General features: G+C 41.1%; 1 long non-coding RNA gene across 1 annotated transcript; it reads right to left on the bottom strand.

Annotated features, from left to right (window-relative positions):
- Window positions 1-2,618: 2,618 nt before the first annotated feature.
- Window positions 2,619-5,594, bottom strand: LOC143851854 (uncharacterized). The gene is made up of 2 exons (XR_013236531.1): window positions 5,409-5,594; window positions 2,619-2,795 (listed from the first exon to the last, which is right to left on the bottom strand). It is a non-coding gene; the product is annotated as an uncharacterized LOC143851854 (long non-coding RNA).
- Window positions 5,595-12,117: the final 6,523 nt, after the last annotated feature.

Here is a 12,117-nt window from a genome sequence, read left to right on the forward strand (position 1 = left end):
TGAAAAGGGGGAGGAAAGAAAAGGAAAGAAAACAATGCCTAATAGGAAGCATTAGAGCTGTTAAAAAAATGTTATACAAGTGATTTGATTCAGTATTCACTCTTGGGTCACCAACATATGTAAATTCCCACATGCAATAAGCAAATCCTTAAAACTATAAGAAGATTTGACGTAGGGGGGTCAAATAAATCGTATAATGACACAGGGGTCTAGCTATAGCAAAAATGACATAAGGGGGTCAAAACGTGGGTTTCAAAGTTGCTATGGACGAAAATACCCTTCCAATGAAGACACGTTTTTGCTTTATACTATTTAAAAATATTTGTTTTATTTTCAGATTTTCAGGTGACATGACTGCTACTTTTTCCCTCCTCTTTAGACCTGGCAAAAAGTGACCCGGACCCGCGGGTCCACCCGGCCCGCCCGTAAATTTACGGGTCCGGGTCACCTATTGGTGACCCATTAGAAATTGACCCGCGGGTCCACCCGGCCCGTCAAAAGTGGGCCGGGTCGGGTGGACCCGCAGGTGCCCGTAGAAAAGTGCAAAAGACGGTTTTTTTCTTATAATTGTCATATTGTTTTACTTTTTTCCGTAGTTTTCTCGGTAATTGTCATATTTTATATGTAATTTTTTTACTTTTGACCTTTTTGCGGTAATTTTTCATTTCAAACTTACAAATTCTGAGAATCTTTCAAAAATCCGTAATGATTACTTCTCTTTATTCTCTTTATTGCTAGCCACCTTTGCCCCAGACCGTACTTCACCCAATCTTTGCAGCAAAGGAGGGGCTACAAGCCGAAAAATAGCCCAGGAGAAGGTGGCTAGCAAATCCCTAAATAAATAAAAAAAACTCTTAAAAAATACGTCAAAAATCCGGGTGACCCGCGGGTCGACCCGGCCCGTACGGGCCGGGTGCGGGTCCAATGTCAATGACCCGTAGAATTTTCCGGGTCACTTTGACCCGGCCCGTCCGTTTGACCCGGACCCGTACGGGCCGGGTCAAATCCGGCCCGGCCCGCCCGTTTGCCAGGTCTACTCCTCTTCCATTTTTGTCTTTTTTTTACCACTTATCTTCTTCCCCATTAAACCCACTGTAGCACTATTCCTTGCCTACAAACGTCCGGCGAGCACGTCCTCCGTTAAACCCATTTGAAGTTTTGAAAACCCTCTTCGTCTCTTTTCATTTTGTCATTTTTTTTTAAAACCCTCTTCGTAAAACCCACTGTTTCCCTCCTCTTTTTGTCTTTCCTTTACCACTTATCTTCTTCCCCATTAAACCCATTTTAGAGCTTTGAGCACTGTTTCTTACCGCTGCACGTCCGGCCACTGGCGAAAAAGATGTTGAACGTCAGACATTGAATGTCTTCCTCGTGCAAAAGAAGATAGTAGGGGATTAAGATTAGGTTGTTTTCCAATGTTATTTGAGGTTTATTTATAGTATTTTGCACATTTCAGCTTATGTTTTTTTTTTGTTTTCTTGCTTATATCAATGGAAATATGTTGTTTTTGTTATTTACGGTTTGTTTTCTTTATTGTATGTGGGTGGAAGAAGAAGAAGAGAGTAATGAAAAGTGTGTTATTTTTGGTTTGTGTAGTGTATGACCCAAAAGTGTAGTGTATTTAGGTTCTTGATGACCCCCATCCCCCTCCCCTCCCCTCCCAAATAATGGCTTAGAGAAGCCCCAAAACCCCATATATATACCTGGTAACCCTATATAGGTACCTGAAATAGGTGATATGACTTTTAAGAATTAAAAAGCATTTCAGTTTCCCTCTCTTTCTCTTCCCTCTTCTCTCCTCCCGTCTGTGTTTTTTTTTTTCCGTCCTCTTCTCCGGCGATCTCTACGGGTCTGTTTGGCTCGTGAATCTCGGCGGGAAGGGGAAGTGAAAGGGGATTTGTGCAGAATGGCAATGAAAGGACCTTATGGGGGTGGGGTTTTGAAGTAACGTTTGGTTGTAGGGATGCTTACTAGGATTTTGTTGGAACTAAATTCCCAAATGCCATTTGGTTACAAGAATTTAGCGGAAGATATGCGACGAAGCAGTGCGTGGAGCCTCATCCGTCGTTTGAGAAGGCCATTCCTGTTGAAATTCTAATATAGAAACTCGGTTTTGGGGGTTTGCCATTCGGTTCTCATTGGAGAGCCACGTGGGGCGACCGTATCCCGACATTGTTGTGGGTGTTTTGACCATCGGGTTTGAAAAACACAACCAAACGACGTGCCGGCATCTAAAATTCCCACGAAATTCTAATGAGATGCCTCATTTTTGACAACCAAACAGAGCCGTAGGCAATCTCTCCGGCGATCTCGACGAAGGTGAAGCACGTATGAAACCTGGAAAACAGTAAACCCTACCTGGTCTCAGTTTATTTTTCATGATTTATCTTCGGTGTGAGTACGAAGTAGAGATGTAGTTTGTAGTCAGTTGACAAATTTGTATTCTAACCTGTCATAGTAGAGATGTAGATGTAGTTTGTAGTCTCACCTCTCATACTAAAAGCTTTTGAACTACATTTATGCTTTTGAACTTCCCATGAATAAAAGCTTTCTTAACATCCATTTATTTTGAGCAACAAATTCTTGAAACTAACAAATAAAGATTAACATTAAAGAAATTGATGCTTTAACAATAGGAGTTGAGTGTATATTTAGAGAAAAAATAAACCATTTGTGGCAAACACACCGTTCTTACAGTTGGGGTACATGTTTCCAGATGGCATTCTTATACAATCACATATCTTTCTCCGTTGCCTTCACCCCCTTGTTATCTTTCATATTATTTTCTTTACTATCTGAAAGAAATAATTTGCAAATATTTTATTTAAGAGAAATGTGGCAGTGTGATATGATAATGCGCAAAGGGTGGTTGTGCTCCATAAGATATTGCTATTATTAGTAATTCAAAACTCATGCTATCCCATTTAGCTTTGGTGTTAAATGTGAAAGTGCTTGCGAAAAGAAGACAGACATGAGTTTGAAGAGTGTAGGGATTGAATTTTTGAGGGCCCATAATCCCTTCTCTAATACCATGCATAGCTCCCCTCTATTGCCCTTGAGAAGCCCTCCTTAGGTACTAATAACCCCTTTTTGTAGCTGAAAACCCATGACTTTCAACTTCACGACCATCTTCTGGATTTGATGGACCCTCCAAGGGTACTTCTTCTACCCCATTTGAGGGCCCATAATCCCTTCTCTAATACCATGCATAGCTCCCCTCTATTGCCCTTCAGAAGCCCCCCTTAGGTACTAATAACCCCTTTTTTGTAGCTGAAAACCCATGACTTTCAACTTCACGACCATCTTCTGGATTTGATGGACCCTCTAAGGGTACATCTTCTACCCCATTTGAGGGCCCATAATCCCTTCTCTAATACCATGCATAGCTCCCCTCTATTGCCCTTGAGAAGCCCCCCTTAGGTACTAATAACCCCTTTTTGTAGCTGAAAATCCATGACTTTCAACTTCAGGACTTTCTTCTGGATTTGATGAACCCTCTGTGGTACCCGGATCCCGCGAGAGGGGTGGGGCGCGAGCCGCCTCGCACTCTCTCTTGGTCTCTCGTTTCCACGCGATTGGCGTGTGCATTTTAATGTTGATTTGAATTAATCTTTCCTGTGAACTTGGGATCACTAAGGCAATCCGAATTCCACACGAAAGAGACTGACAGAGTCGCCACCTAGATGTGGGATCTAGGACCCGTAATTAACCAGAAATCTAGACTCGCTACCTGGTTACGAGAATGGAAGGTATGGGGAGTTATCCGCCACATGCACCATTCCTGCCCGATAATCGGTCTTCGATTCCAAAAGCTAACTCTTTTAAATTTATTTTAAATGGCTCATTCAACTCTATGTTAATGTGCGAACTAAGTGACATGCATCCTATGATCTAATTTCAATGAGAATCCTAAATGTGTATCTTGATTTATTAATTTGTCTGGATTCAATCTAAGTGAAAGTTCTCCTAGAATTCTAATTTCATGGAAAGTCCTAAGTGATTTGATTAAGTATTTACGAGAAAATTAATATACAAAACACCACAATTTGTTTGTGGTGCCGACTCGCGGGTGGTATGCCATCAGACATCCAAGCTGCCTACGTACCCAAGCCTTACTGGGATCAGAGTCGACGTAGTTCGGTGCACCTAAGCTAAGCTACTTATGCCTAACTCAACTAGGACACCGACCTAGACGGGATTGACTGTTTCAACAGTTTTAGGAGAAGTTATTTAATTCAAGTTGAGGATTTTATTATCTTAGGATTTCATCGAAGATGCTATATGATCCTATCTAAATGCAAGTTGTCCCTTAGACTAATGCAGGTTAGCCTACATCCTAGTTTACTAGGCTTGTCCTAGGGAAAAACTGGATGACTAGTGTAACTTGACCTATGGCACGGTTGCTATACATAGCAAGCGTCCGTGATGAGGCTGGACTCCTAACTCTAGGACTCCCTAAAACTTAGGACACAACACGACACGACACCATTGTTCCTAAATTGGGCTCTAAGGGTTCTTACGACGGAAACCATAATCCAATGGTTCCGAGAGACACGAGATGAATCGAGATGATGAATAGTGTGAGGGAATGGGAAAGATAGAGAAAGGTGCGACTGAACTTGGGAGTGCCAAATTGCCTACGTACCCCGTGATGGGGATCAAGCCACACGTAGTTCCACTGGGGAGGTTGCTTGGATTTTGGAAAACAGGTTTGGTATTTGGATCAGGAATCGGGTTTGTATTTGAGCATTGGACTTGAGATTCAAAAACATTGATATAGCAATGGGATTTTGGAATTGGGAATTTGCATCAAAGAATTGAGCATATTGGAATCATCAAGGGTTTGAATTTTCGGAATTCAAAGTGGGCGGGCATATGAGATTCGGCCAAATGGATTCAGACATGCGACTCGGATTGTGTTGGGATATGACTTGGTTGGATTGGGTTAATGGTTAGGGTCAAGTGAGTCGGGTCTAAGTTAGGAGCAAACCCGAGACTAGCCATGGTCTAACTAGGAGGAAGCAGGGTACAAACCAGGGTGCGGACCAGGGTGCGAACCAGCAGGGAACCAGGGTGCGAACCAGCAGGGAACCAGGGTGCGAACCAGCAGGGGAACCAGGGTGCAACCAGCAGGGAACCTGGGTGCAACCAGCAGCGAACCTGGGTGCAACCAGGGTCTAACCAGAGTGCGAACCAGCAGGGAACCAGGGTGCGAATCAGTAGGGAACCAGGGTGCAACCAGCATCGAACCTGGGTGCAACCAGCAGCGAACCTGGGTGCAACCAGGGTCTAATCAGAGGCTAACCAGGGGGAAAACAGACCCTACATGCTTCCTAACATGGTTTTTCTTTTAAAGTAAAAGATATGCATGAAAACAGACCCTACATAGAATTGAAATAAATGCCTACCTCTTTGGAAACCCACTTTGTGTTTGATTTTTCTTTGATGGTAATTCCTTGAAGATGATTCCTTGCTTGATAATGACTGCTTTTGATATATATCACCCAACGTATAAAATCACCCGATCCGGCAAGGATGGCCGAACCCTTGAAGAGATGAGGGAGAGGGATGAATTTTCTAAGAGAGGGGTTCTTTTTCTTCTTTTTGTTGGATGGTGGGATGAGAGGGTATTTATAGGAGAATGGGATAGGAGGTTAGGTGAGGTTAGGTGAGGTTAGGTAAGGTTAGGTGAGGTTAGGTGGTTAGGTGAGGTTAGGTGAGGTTAGGTGAGGTTTGGATGGTTAGGATGAGAGGAGAGGTTAGGTGAGGTTAGGTGAGGTTTGGATGGTTAGGATGAGAGGAGAGGTTAGGTGGTTTTGGATGGTTAGACCCAGGTCAAGATCTGCCATTGATCTAACGATTTACGGAAATCGGGTCTCGGAATGGAATCAGGGTTCGGGCTATGAAGTGACCCTATCTTATTTTGTCCCGATTGATGATCCGTAAAGTCAGATCAAGATATTAATGACCTAAAACATATATTAGGTTATTGTTGGTTAAAGTAAAGCAAAATGTGGGTGTCTACAGATGCCCCTCTTTGGTAGAGACGACGTAGTCATCGAATACCAAAGTTAAAATGACAGAACCATTTTGCGTAACTTTAATCGACAAAGGAACCCCCTAAACACAATGCAACCTAATATAATGCAAGACCTTAGATGAAATCCTAGAATTGGAATGCAATAAAACAAACCCGCTGCGGTGCCGCTGGCAACGAGAGAAATGGGATACCATTTTCAAATGGATTTTCGGAGGGAAAGGAATATCGCTTTTGAACAGCTTCAGAGGAAATGAGACGTCATTTTCAAATGGTCTCAGAGAGAATAATGGATGACTTTTGAAAGATTCTTAATGAAAATGCAGCATCATTTTTGAATGGGCTTGGGCAAGATAAAATACCGTATTTATACGGATTCCAAGGAAATGAGACATCATAGTTGTATGATGTTCAAAGGGTATAAGAGATCATTGTTGTATGGACTCGAAGAGAATGAAATACCGTATTTGTACGGATTCCAAGGAAATGAGACATCATAGTTGTATGATGTTCAAAGGGGATAAGAGATCAAAGTTGTATGGACTCGAAGAGAATGAAATACCGTATTTGTACGGATTCCAAGGAAATGAGACATCATAGTTGTATGATGTTCAAAGAGGATAAGAGACCATAGTTGTATGGACTTGAAGAGAATGAAATACCGTATTTGTACGGATTCCAAGGAAATGAGACATCATAGTTGTATGATGTTCAAAGGGGATAAGAGACCATAGTTGTATGGACTCGAAGAGAATGAAATACCGTATTTGTACGGATTCCAAGGAAATGAGACATCATAGTTGTATGATGTTCAAAGGGTATAAGAGACCATAGTTGTATGGACTCGAAGAGAATGAAATACCGTATTTGTAAGGATTCCAAGGAAATGAGACATCATAGTTGTATGATGTTCAAAGGGGATAAGAGATCAAAGTTGTATGGACTCGAAGAGAATGAAATACCGTATTTGTACGGATTCCAAGAAAATGAGACATCATAGTTGTATGATGTTCAAAGAGGATAAGAGACCATAGTTGTATGGACTTGAAGAGAATGAAATACCGTATTTGTACGGATTCCAAGGAAATGAGACATCATAGTTGTATGATGTTCAAAGGGGATAAGAGACCATAGTTGTATGGACTCGAAGAGAATGAAATACCGTATTTGTACGGATTCCAAGGAAATGAGACATCATAGTTGTATGATGTTCAAAGGGTATAAGAGACCATAGTTGTATGGACTCGAAGAGAATGAAATACCGTATTTGTAAGGATTCCAAGGAAATGAGACATCATAGTTGTATGATGTTCAAAGGGGATAAGAGATCAAAGTTGTATGGACTCGAAGAGAATGAAATACCGTATTTGTACGGATTCCAAGAAAATGAGACATCATAGTTGTATGATGTTCAAAGAGGATAAGAGACCATAGTTGTATGGACTTGAAGAGAATGAAATACCGTATTTGTACGGATTCCAAGGAAATGAGACATCATAGTTGTATGATGTTCAAAGGGGATAAGAGACCATAGTTGTATGGACTCGAAGAGAATGAAATACCGTATTTGTACGGATTCCAAGGAAATGAGACATCATAGTTGTATGATGTTCAAAGGGTATAAGAGATCAAAGTTGTATGGACTCGAAGAGAATGAAATACCGTATTTGTACGGATTCCAAGGAAATGAGACATCATAGATGTATGATGTTCAAAGAGGATAAGAGACCATAGTTGTATGGACTCGAAGAAAAGAGGCACCGTTCACAAACGGGCTCAAGGAGAAGACAAGACCATTCACAAATGGACTCGAGAAATGAGGCACCATTCACAAACGGGCTCAAGGAGGACAATACCATTCACAAATGGATTCGAGAAAAGAGGCGCCATTCACAAATGGGCTCAAGGATAAGACAAGACCATTCACAAATGGACTCGAGAAATGAGGCACCATTCACAAACGGGCTCAAGGAGAAGACGAGACCATTCACAAATGGATTCGAGAAATGAGGCACCGTTCACAAACGGGCTCAAGGAGAAGACAAGACCATTCACAAATGGACTCGAGAAATGAGGCACCGTTCACAAACGGGCTCAAAGAGGACACGAGACCATTCACAAATGGACTCAGAAAATGAGGCACCGTTCACAAACGGGCTCAAGGAGAAGATGAGACCATTCACAAATGGACTCAGAGAATGAGACACCGTTCACAAACGGGTTCAAGGAGAAGACGAGACCATTCACAAATGGACTTGAGAAATGAGGCCCCGTTCACAAACGGGCTCGAAGAATTTAGAGATTTTTTATGAACTTGAATTTGACGTAGGATTGGATTTTTTTTTATTATTTTTTTTTTATTTTTTTTTTTTTTTAATTAAGGATTTGGATTTGATAAATTTTTTTATTTTTGGAAAATGAGGTACCGTCCGCAAACGGGCTCAAGGAGAAGATGAGACCATTCACAAATGGCCTCGAGAACAGAGGCACCGTTCACAAACGGGCTCAAAGAGGACATTAGAGCATTCACAAATGGACTCAGAGAATGAGAAACCTGTTCACAAACGGGTTCAAGGAGAAGACGAGACCATTCACAAATGGACTCGAGAAATGAGGCACCTTTCACAAAAGGGCTCAAAGAGGACATGAGATTTTTCATGAACTTGAATTTGACGTAAGATTGGATTTGTTTGAATCGGGGATTGGATTTGATGAATTTTGGATTTTTTTTTTATTTTTTTTTTTTTGAACTCAATGAAATCGGGGACATTATAGATCGTGCCCAGTAAAGATATTGGAAACCAAGACTTTGACGAATGATGAGACGACCAACCTTATGAACGAAGAACCATTAGTAACAAGAATGGATTAGGAACACTTTTATGAAACTTCAACAAGATTTTTCTCAATGAGACTGTTGGTCTTGTCTTCTGGGGATTTTGATAACTGAAACCTTGAACAAGATACTTGAAATTGGTAATTTAGAACAACGGCTCTCTAACATGGAAAAGCGGGATCTGTTTTTTGACAGGTGCTTAGATGAACATTTCTTGACCACGATAGTATTTAACTAACCGGAAGGAAATTCTGAATTTTAATGGTTCATCTTTCTGAGAAATTGGCTCAACCACCATTGCATCTGGGGCTCTTCCAAGCTTAAGGTGCCTTCCTGGGGTATGATCTTTTTACGGAAGCTGGGCTTTCTGATGTTTCTACTTCTGAACTCTTCTGAGTTGATCTTCTTTGAAATGTAGCTGTTTGACTAGATTCTCGAACCCTTTCAGGTATAATTGCAGGGAGCTGCCTAGGCCGGGCCTCCTTCACCAAGACAGTTACATCATTTGGACATAGGAACGACGATTGACTCTTTCTAAAGAGAAAACTTAGATGAAAGGCACTACTCAAAGGATTGAGCAGCCCTGAAGGAGTGAACTTAGAATAACAAAGATTGACTGACTATACTGACAAACACAGTGATGCTTCTGACTTAGTTAATATTTTGTTTGGTAAGTCTATCCTTTCGAGGAATAGTTTTTCAATTGGTAAACACTGGACTTTTTCCTTAAAACAGTAATGCCTCAAGGATTTAATTACGCCCCCTAAGATTGCTTAGCTTCAATGCCCCCAGTTTTGAGGATATCACTTGAATTTGCTTGAACTTCAGTTGATCTTCAGTCTTGATACCAGCTGTAGCCTTCTTATAATGATTCTCTTACCGTGACCAAGTCACCTCTTCGGGGTTTTTAACTTGGCGGACCGCGCTAGCCTTAACTTTTGCCTGAACCACCATTCTAGGTTTTCGATCCAGCAGGCTATCCCCTTAGCTTTTGCCTAAGCCGCCCTTTCGGGTTTTCAACTTAGCAGGGGAATGATCTTAAATTTTGCCTAGACCGCCCTTTCAGGTTTTCAGTCTAGCAGATCTTCAAACTCCGTTCGTTTTCTTATTCATCATTTTTTTTTATTGTGTCTCGGGACCTAGCTCATTAGTTCTGAACACCAGAAGGACTTTATAGGTAGGATAGGGCTTTTCAAAGAATGGCTTAAGGTTCAACAAAGATTTCGACCGAACCTGTGAACAGGTTGCCTACATATCCCAAGGTAGGAATCAGGTCGTGTGTAGTTCAGGGCGAATGCCCCTAGTTTGAAGATAAATTGTTTGAAGGTTAATTGATTTTTTCCTTTTTTTTTTTCTTTCTTTCTGGAATAATTGACCTCTCTTCTACTGGAACTTGTCCCTCTTTTTTTTTTTTTGAAATGATTGAATTTCTTTTCCTTTTTGAATCGACCGAACTCGGTTCAACCGAGTTGCCTACGTACCCCAGTATAGGGATCAGGTCTCGCGTAGTTTGGGGAAATGCCCCTGGTTTGATGGGTTTTCAAGAAAATTTTATTCAGGCTCGAAGGGTTTGCAAACCGGTATTCTTTTGACATTGGTTCTGATTTTGGGATTTATTCGGCCAAAGGGGGCCTTCCGATGTTCAGATTGGCTAGAGTCCGTCTGGTGCTGATTATTTTTTTCTTTTTTGTTTTGTTTTGTTTTTTTTTTTTTACGGAGTTTGACGGCATTTCCAGGTAAGAGATAATGGATCTTCTTCTTCCAAGATTCTAAAGTGTGCTTTCGACTTTCATAGAGCGAAACTTGTTCTTTGACATCCTCCATCTATGGATTCGTTCTGATGATCACTTTTCAATGCTTGCTCTTGAACTTCTTATCTTGAATTTGTTGGCTTTATGTTATGAATTTGAGAACCAAGGTCATTGATTGGAAATATGAAAGTTGTTTCCACTCTATGCCCCTTGTACAGCATATATCTTCTCACTTTCTTCATTTTCTTTGAGCTTTCCATCTATGTCTTGCCCCTGGTATCGGTTGTAGCTTTTCTAGACAATCTTCTTATTCTTGAAATAATTTTATCAATTCTTCACACTCTTTAGAGGGTAATGTATTTTCAATCGGCATTCACTGAATCAAAGTTTCAGTGCCAGTGTTTATCATTTCAATTTCATCTTTGAAAGGTTGGGATTGGCGCTCCTCCTCTCGTTCAAGTAATTGCTGTGACTCAAGTGGAGTTTCGTCAATTTTGTCCTCATTTGAAGAGGGAGTCTTATTTTAAGATCAGAAGCACACTTAAGAACAGACACAAGTGAACTTTTTGGAACTGACTGAAATTTTATTTAAAGAAAAGCTATTACATCAGACGACCTATCCTGAACATGCTCAGGATTCACAACTCTAAATAAGAAAGGGAAACAGAAGATAACTTGCCTGGACTAGGCATTGACCTTTAACTGTAAGACCGGACTCAACAATTATACTGACCATGATGACTGACTCAACATAAAATAGTAAGTGACTAAAACTTTAACTGCTGCAACTGTTTGGCGTTGAAGGCTCGGCGAAGGCTGGTTCGTTCTGAACATCATCATGGCTGATACTTTCAATTTTGGACAATGATGACTGATTCGCATAGGGAAATGCCCCTAGCTCAAGGATTCTGAGAGTGAACTCTGAAGGACTTAGCAAAATAATCTTGAAAAAGGTAGCCCCTAGAGGAGGAACAGACCAGGGGTACAAGCAAGATTGGATTATCTGGACCAGGCATGATCAGATCATGAGAACGCATAATCGAAAGATTGTGAGATTCTGCATCTGCCAGTTAGGGGATGACATGAAGATACGATCGAATCGTATGACAGAAGAACGAAAGACGCACGATCAAAAGATTAGATGAGATAGCATAAGATTGCTTTCAACGGATAGATCATGAATGACTAATCCTATGAGATCTTTGGAAATGATGGGATTTATATCCTAACTCAAAGGGAATTTTTTTTTTTTCACATTTTATCAGTGTTACCTGAAGGCATCAACCTTAATCCTAATCTATCGGAGTGGAGAGAGAATCTCGACTCATGACTTTGTTCGTGTATATAAGGACCGATCGTGACCATTGGAAGATGGACCATGGCCTAATCTAGACACCAATGGGTAGGATATCCTAAACTAGGCTCACACACGTGATGCACATGTGTTCGTATACTACATGCATGTGTGGGTTAATCTAGGGGTAAGGCCAAGA

The sequence above is a fragment of the Tasmannia lanceolata genome, unplaced genomic scaffold (genome assembly GCF_043159265.1).
Source record: "Tasmannia lanceolata isolate RefF3 unplaced genomic scaffold, GAP_Taslan_0.1 ptg000018l, whole genome shotgun sequence".
Classification (NCBI taxonomy): Eukaryota; Viridiplantae; Streptophyta; class Magnoliopsida; order Canellales; family Winteraceae; genus Tasmannia; species Tasmannia lanceolata.